Genomic DNA, 9,226 nt, shown 5'->3' with positions numbered 1-9,226 from the left:
GGGACACTTGATGTGCTCAGAATTAAAATATAGATTAATTACACTGAGCAAAATTGTATATATACATACACATGTACAGAGGCTTCAGAACTACTGTTACATCCTATGCAGTTAGCCTCTATAGTGAATAGGAAGCCATTTGGGATTTTGTCTTGGTGCAGTTTTTTTTTTTTAAACCAAGCTGCATTCAGATCTGAAGCAGTTTATAATATGATCTATAAGGTTGTACTTATCTACATTAATACACCACAGACCAGAAGGTGAGGCTGTAATCATGTGTGCCATTTCTTTATTAAGTTTCTCAGGTGTGGCTTTTTTTTTTTCAGCAGGTGCACAAGGTGTAAACCTGCTCCTCTTACTCCATGTTCACGGCTGTTTCACCTGCTGTGAATAAATTTCATTATTAAATAATTTTCATTCCTGATGCAAACTCAACTTACAGCTTACTAAATTTAGCAGATAGAGATCAGCTGGTTCCCTACACACACCTGGCTTGCCCTGTTCCTCTTCACTGATGCTGTAACATTGCATCTTCAGTCCCAAAATAAAGCAGGACGATGCAGGAGATATAAATCAAGGCGAGCAGGATAGTGTGGCGTCACTGCAGCTCTGGCCTCGATTTCTGGCCCACATTCGCAGCAACAGCACTGCAGTCTGACGCTGTGGCCCAATAAAAACCAACAAACAGCTTCTCCGACCGTCTCACCCCAAACCAATAAAAGCATCGTCTGTGTACTTGCACGTTGTCTGAGATTTTATTTTTAAACGCTTTTCTACATGTTTAAATAACGATGTTAAAGGATTTTTGTTTTTCCCCAATTTACATTTCCTTAATTTAAGGTTTGATATATAGCTTATGTTAACAGTTTGGCCAAAAGCATCCATTTTCCCTTCAAACTAAACATTTTAAACCAGGGTGGTTTTTGTTATTAACGTTAAGATTTTGTAGCTACTGGAACACAAATACAGAAACAACTGCCTTGTGGATATTCCATAACATTAAACATATCCATAAGTGGATAAAAAGTAGTGTAATTGTTGCACTATAAGAGGAATAAAGCACTTCAGGGTGGTAAATCACTTTCACATCACACTATAGCACTGCTGATCTTGTACACAATAATTAAAACAAAATGATATATTTAGAGTCCAAAAGAAGCTGAACCAGGACCACCGATGAACAGATCAGTGACCAAACCAAACCAGATCGATCCTGGACATTTAGTCGAGACTCACTGGGATGTTTTATGAAATATTATCATCTGTCCTTTATCTCATGTACTGTACATCATTTAACTTTCCATCTCTGACATTATTAGTTACTGTGCGTACCTGCACGTTTCAGCACCTCGAGGTCAAGCCATTCTGAAAACAGAAACACAGTTAATTTCATAAACCCATCATCAGTCTGACGTGTGTAAACAGCAATGTGTGTGAGAATATCACTCAGTGAGAGACCTCAAGTCCAACACCATTACACACATTACATTAATGGCATTTAGCAGACGCTCTTAGGGGTTCGGTGCCTTGCTCAAGGGCACTTCAGCCATTCCTGCTGGTCCAGGGAATCAAACTGGTGACCTTTTGGTCCCAAAGCTGCTTCTCTAACACTTGGACCATGGTTCCTCCACAATTAAAGCACAACTATTTCTAACAAAACATTTTTAACTGCAACACAACAGGAGTCATGATTTTGTTACTAACAGATGTAATAATATAATAAATGTTATATGTAAGCCTCTTTAAAAATAAATTTAACAGATGACTGAGATTTCACTCCAGGGCTGCATTTTACTCTTCACCAGTTTGGATTCCTAATCATTCAGTTTAGCTAAACTAACCGTTATGAACAGGTTTTTTTTTTTTTTAAAACATTGTAGAACACTACTGAAGACATCAAAACTATGAAATGGGGAAGCCATGGCTTAATGGTTAGAGACACAGCTTTGGGACCAAAAGGTTGCTGGTTTGATTCCCTGTACCAGCAGGAATGGCTGAAGTGCCCTTGAGCAGGGCACCTAACCCCCAGGCTGCTCTGGGTATGTTCTCTGGATACGAGCGTCTGCTAAATGCCTGTAAATGTAATGTAAATGATTACATCATTACTGAGAGAAATCTAGTTTAAAAAAGATTAGATGATTCTTCTTAAAACAATAGATCTTGGATGGAGTAATCAAAGCAGTAATAATAAAGTGGTCTAATGAAAAATATTTGAACCTGCGACGCTGTATAGTTTCACACTGTATCCAACTTTTATTTTATTTCTTTCAGATTAAAATGACCCGTTTTCAATTTGTTCTAAAAGAGGCGCAGTATTAAAAATTATTTCCCCCCCCAATCTGAAACCTTGTGTGCTCAGCTCAATTTCTTTAATTAACACAAATCTTTAAAAATATTGCATTACAAAGATGTTTCATTTTCAGAAAATGTGATATAAAATGTTAATGGCATCCCATACACACTCTTCCTTTTCCATCTACACATACACTTTTTTTTGTTATGTATAATTTTGTAATATTATATAAAAAAAATGCATGTAGAAATGCATGACTAATATTAATCCCTCTGTTTTATTAGCATTTTAAGCTTAGCTTTAGCTGTACACATTCGCCCCCTGGTGGCGGTGAGTGGTTACTACACATCAGTTCCTCACCTGCCTCGTCTCGGTCTTCCTCTGCCATGTCTGAGGAAATAAAATCATGTTTTTAGTATCTCATCTCATTATCTCTAGCCGCTTTATCCTTCTACAGGGTCGCAGGCAAGCTGGAGCCTATCCCAGCTGACTACGGGCGAAAGGCGGGGTACACCCTGGACAAGTCGCCAGGTCATCACAGGGCTGACACATAGACACAGACAACCATTCACACTCACATTCACACCTACGCTCAATTTAGAGTCACCAGTTAACCTAACCTGCATGTCTTTGGACTGTGGGGGAAACCGGAGCACCCGGAGGAAACCCACGCGGACACGGGGAGAACATGCAAACTCCGCACAGAAAGGCCCTCGCCGGCCCCGGGGCTCGAACCCAGGACCTTCTTGCTGTGAGGCGACAGCGCTAACCACTACACCACCGTGCCGCCCATGTTTTTAGTATTTAACACAAATCACACATCACTTACACACACTGCACTTACCCAGACTCTGTACTCGGACTTGCGCTCTCACTTCATTTCCTTGACCTGTTCATCAGACACTCTGGTTACACTCCCATCACACACCACTAATACATTTACAGCACTTTTCCCATGACCTGAGGCATGTTCTAACTGATATTAAAAGACGTAATCTAGTTAAAAGTCAAATTCACACAATTGTGTCCTCACTCAAAATGTGAACGATTAACAAAGATACACCGATCAGCCGTAACATGAAGACCACTGACAGATTACATTGGCACCTGTCAAGGGGTGGGAGATGCGACACCTTTCTCTTTCAGCCAGCATTAACTTTTTCAGCAGTTTGTACAGTAGCTCTTCTGTGGGATTGGATCATATGGGCTAGCCTTCGTGCCCCATGCAAATCAATGAGCCTTTAACACCCATGACCCTGTCGCCGGTTCACCGGTTGCCCTTTGGATCCTTGAATCACTTTTGGTAGGTACTAACCCCTGCATAAGGGGAACACTCCATAAGACGTGCCATTTTGGAGATGCTCGGGCCCAGTCATCTAGCCATCACAATTTGGCCCTTGTCAAAGTCGCTCAGATCCTTACGCTTGCCCATTTTTCCTGCTTCCAACACATCGACTTCAAGAACTGACTGTTTTCTTTCTTGCTGCCAAATATATCCCACCCCTTGACAGGCACCATTGTAATGAGATAACCAGTGTTATTCACGCCTTCACCTGTCAGTGGTCATCATGTTATGGCTGATCGGTGTATCTTTGATGTCTGCAGGAACTAAATAAGGTCACGGTGGATGTTGCTGAAGGTGGCCATCTTGCTTGGAGAACCATACTATTTTTTTTTCCCTAACTTGAAACTAAAGTCTAAATGTGAACTTTTGCTGCAATTTGAGACTGATTTGAGGGTTAAATTATCTAACTTGAGTCTTCACGGTGGCTTCGTAGAGTTTCATAAAACTGTGATATAAATTAAATCAAATTGGTTCAAAAGGGCCAATAGATTTTTGAAGAACAAGGGTTTTTTTTTAGTACAGTTTTTATAATTTCTCAAACATATGTTGAAACGGGGCGGCGCGGTGGTGTAGTGGATAGCGCTGTCGCCTCACAGCAAGAAGGTCCGGGTTCGAGCCCCGTGGCCGGCGAGGGCCTTTCTGTGTGGAGTTTGCATGTTCTCCCCGTGTCCGCGTGGGTTTCCTCCGGGTGCTCCGGTTTCCCCCACAGTCCAAAGACATGCAGGTTAGGTTAACTGGTGACTCTAAATTGACCGTAGGTGTGAATGTGAGTGTGAATGGTTGTCTGTGTCTATGTGTCAGCCCTGTGATGACCTGGCGACTTGTCCAGGGTGTACCCTGCCTTTCGCCCGTAGTCAGCTGGGATAGGCTCCAGCTTGCCTGCGACCCTGTAGAACAGGATAAAGCGGCTACAGATAATGAGATGAGATATGTTGAAACACCACAGAGCGATTATTAATGTATTTAAAAGGTGCATTAGGTAACATCTGGGGAAAAAAAATAGGCTTCTAATGCTTAAGTGGATGATGGGCGGAGTTGAATAAGATTTGAATGATACCTTTACTCATTTAACCCACCCCCATTTACACCAAGCTCCGCCCCCAGGATTTATGATGGCTCAAATAGAATTTGCATTATTATGACAGGATCTAAAGCTAAAGTTTATCATTCATTTTTTTAAAACAATCAGATTTAATACACTGGTATGGTGAGAGAACAGACGATATTTCAGTGTCTCCATGACGATAATATTGTTATTATACAGTATATAGTATTACTGGTAAGATGTCATACCGTACCTTCAGTCTTCTTCTCTTTTGTACTCCGAGTCTCAGCGTCTCGTGTCACTTCTGTGTAAAATAAATTAAGCACTGGTCATTATAGAAATGAATAGTTTGCGGAAAGTTATCCAAACTCTTATTTGATCAGCTTGAACCCTTTCTCACAGTACACTGGCGTCAGAAGAACGGAAACTGACTTATTGGATATTTTCAATCAGTATAAATAGATTATTTTATCTCCATTATAAGATTAGCCAGGACACTGCTGGATTTCCATGTGTAGAGTATCGTGGCACTGTGTTTAGCTGCTGGTGAGTAATTGGGAAAGTGATGGAGTGTGTGCCCCCTGCTGGACAAACAATATACACCTCTACACAATAACACTGGTACAGAGATAAAATGACAACACAACTCAAGCGTTTTTGATAGGAAAACACCATATACAACTGAAAATAAAATAACATTTAAACCTAGTCGGCTAGGTTAAAAAAACAAAACAAAAAAAAACAGCACGATGTTACTAAAAGTCTTTAGTATAGCACGGTGGTGCACTGGTTAGCAAGAAGGTTCCGGGTTTGAGCCTCAGGGCCAACAGGAGCCTTTCTGCGTGGAGTTTGCATGTTCTCCCCGTGTCTGTGTGGGTTTCTTCTGGGTGCTCCAGTTTCCCCCACAGTTCAAAACCATGCAGATTAGATAAAAATACTCAGCACAAGCCAGTGTGTACTTGGTGCCGATCCCAAGCCTGGATAGATTAGGGAAGGATGCATCGGGAAGGGCATCCGGTGTAAAACCTATGCCAAAGCAAATATGCAGAATAGATCCGCTGTGGCGACCCCTAACGGGAGCAGCCGGAAAAAGGAGGAGGAGGCTATTATTTAAAAAAAAAAAAACACATGAAATACTGACAAAAACTAAACTCTTCAAGGCCAGAGTGTCTACTTTCATATGAGCCATAAGTCACAAATAAATACAACGTGGAACACAAATATCCTCAAAATGGCTGGAAATTACTTTTTTTTTTTTTGCTTCTGATAAAAAGAGTTAAGGGCGGCACGGTGGTGTAGTGGTTAGCGCTGTCGCCTCACAGCAAGAAGGCCCGGGTTCGAGCCCCGTGGCCGGCGAGGGCCTTTCTGTGCGGAGTTTGCATGTTCTCCCCGTGTCCACGTGGGTTTCCTCCGGGTGCTCCGGTTTCCCCCACAGTCCAAAGACATGCAGGTTAGGTTAACTGGTGACTCTAAATTGAGCGTAGGTGTGAATGTGAGTGTGAATGGTTGTCTGTGTCTATGTGTCAGCCCTGTGATGACCTGGCGACTTGTCCAGGGTGTACCCCGCCTTTCGCCCGTAGTCAGCTGGGATAGGCTCCAGCTTGCCTGCGACCCTGGAGAAGGATAAAGCGGCTAGAGATAATGAGATGAGAAAAAGAGTTAAAGTCATATCTTTAGGTTTGAGGGCCATCTGTGAGGGAGTTTATACTCCACATTGTCTCACCTTCACTGACTGAAGAGACGGTGGGGTTAAACTTCTGCTCAGGTTGATCTCTTATAGCCTCTGTAAAAAACAAACAAACAAACAAACAAACAAAAAAACATACACTATGTATAGCATCATCTATTATCTTGTATAGATAGTTACTAGAATTGAATAAAATAGTAATTATACTCTGGCTTAATGTTTTATCCGAATTCTCCAATATTAAGAGATAAACATGGAACTCACTCTCAAAGCAGTTGTCATGTGCCATTCGTTCCTCTGCAAATCAATAAAGAAATATTGAAACAAGTGAATAGCCTTAACAACAGCTTTATATGTATAACTCATGAATCCACAGCGCTCCTGAACGCTCGATTCTGATTGGTCAGAAGGTGGTGTTGATCAATTTTCTGTAACAGCAGCTCTGACAGTAATGCTGGCTGTGATCATATTCATGCGCTTGTGATCATTTCGACAGTGAAACTTCACACAATCTAAGCTGAATAATAAAAAGCTTATAGAATGTGGTTTGAAATAAAAATGTTAAATTGTAAATACGGAGAAGTTCTCTGTAAGGAGCTGATTAAGGAGTTCTCTGTACGGAGCTGAGGAAGGTTCTGATTTTTCAGTGACATGACAAGATGCATTTTTTATGGAGTTTTATTAAAAAAAAGAAAGAGAGGCTGTTGAGGGAAGTGTGTGTGTATTAAATGTAACTATAACCGGATAAAAAGTACAGCGTTATGTGGTGGTGTAAAATTAATAACAAAATTTAATTGTTGGTAAATTGCTGTGGCTTCATCACATGATCCTGTCGTTGATTATTTTCCTGCAACAGCACATCCACATGAGTTTCATTCCTCATTTATAATAGCATTAGTGCTAATATACAGCTTTATATCTAATTACCTTCTGATTCTGGATCATCCTGGGTCTCATCTGGAAAAAAGGGAGTGCGTTTCAGTTTCTGAGTCATGATGAATGCACAAGTTTGTACACCCTTATGGAAAAAATTAAGAATAACTTTCTAGCAAGAAGTCTTTTGGTTAATGTGTTTAGTGTGTGTTTTTTAATATAGCTGTTCCTTCATTATTCTTTCATGAACATCTCTTAATAAAGCAGGTGCAACTTTACATCATTAAAGAAGTAAGAAAATGACAGAAAAGACATTCAGGATCAGGACATACCTGATTTCTGCAGGTCGCTAATCTCCACTGATTTATTATTTAAAAAAAAAAAAAGATAAATGAATCATGCTCATTATTACATTTGAAGCTATAACAATAAAAAAAAATGAAGTGGTTTTTATGTAGAAACAGGATTACCTCTCTCATCAGACACATCTTTTGCAGAAACATCCAGAGATGCAGAAAACACTGCAAATAAGACACAGTTTCACATGATGATCACCATGGATCATTTTCTGTTTACTTAAATCTTGTGCTTTATAAAGTCTGGTACAATAGAAGAATCACCGAGCGATGTGTTCCATGATAAATGGTTGTCTTTCTGAATTCCTGCAAATGGGTCCAGTACTGTATGTATAGCTTATTGTGCAGGGACACACCTCTAGCACTGTCTCATAAATATGTTTAAGAGTCAAATGTAGCTCAGTTTTGACCTTGTGGTCATTTCATTTAATTCTACTTTAAATTATTACACTTAGATTTTACTGGTTAAATTCAGAGCTAGGGGTGGCACGGTGGTGTAGTGGTTAGCGCTGTCGCCTCACAGCAAGAAGGTCCGGGTTCGAGCCCTGTGGCCGGCGAGGGCCTTTCTGTGCGGAGTTTGCATGTTCTCCCCGTGTCCGCGTGGGTTTCCTCCGGTTTCCTCCACAGTCCAAAGACATGCAGGTTAGGTTAACTGGTGACTCTAAATTGACCGTAGGTGTGAATGTGAGTGTGAATGGTTGTCTGTGTCTATGTGTCAGCCCTGTGATGACCTGGCGACTTGTCCAGGGTGTACCCCGCCTTTCGCCCGCAGTCAGCTGGGATAGGCTCCAGCTTGCCTGCGACCCTGTAGAACAGGATAAAGCGGCTAGAGATAATGAGATGAGATGAAATTCAGAGCTGTATTTTTTTTATTATAATTTTTTTTTTAGCACAAACTAGGTTTTACTTTGGGACGTAAACAGTCCTTTCATTCACAATAGAAAGATATTTAAGTGGAAGTTACTTTTTTTTGTAAACTAAGTGCCTCTGAGAGAATCATGGATATAATCATAATCATGGATCTAAAATAAATTTGCATAATGAAGTTTATTTCCTGTTCTCATTAATCATCAATTAAAGAACCCAAACACACGAGAATCAGTGAGTCGGTATCGTCTCTTACCCCTGCGACACCCAGCAAGCGCCACTAAGAGCAGGACAGGAACAGCGGCTCTCATCTCGGAGGGATTAGATCAGGATGATGATGACGGTGATGTTGATGATCTCTGTTGTTGTTAGAGCTCTGTATCGCTCAGTCAGTCAGGGTTATTATAGCGCCGCTGGGCATCACATGCTCGGTGTGAACAGACGGCATGTCCTGCTCTACCTGCCACAAGCACAAAGCAGCATTATCTCAGCACTGAACGAGCTCCATTGTCTCGGTCAGATGTCTCGCTGTGGTGCAGGCCGGAGACTGGTGTGCGCTTGGAGAGAGGGGATGTTTTGGAGGGCGCATTGCCAAAAGGGAAGGTCCTTTCCCTTCGTTTCTTTTCTGCAGTGAACGAGTGAGCACTCCTACATGAGCAGTACTGACGTTGGGTTAATAGGATGGAGATGAGGAGGAGCGCTGTTTCAGGAAAAACAGCGCTGATGTCATTGGAGCTGAAGTGAAGTGGAGTCTTTATCT

The sequence above is a fragment of the Neoarius graeffei genome, chromosome 25 (assembly GCF_027579695.1).
Source record: "Neoarius graeffei isolate fNeoGra1 chromosome 25, fNeoGra1.pri, whole genome shotgun sequence".
Taxonomy (NCBI): domain Eukaryota; kingdom Metazoa; phylum Chordata; class Actinopteri; order Siluriformes; family Ariidae; genus Neoarius; species Neoarius graeffei.
Note: the sequence above shows the minus strand (reverse complement) of the source record.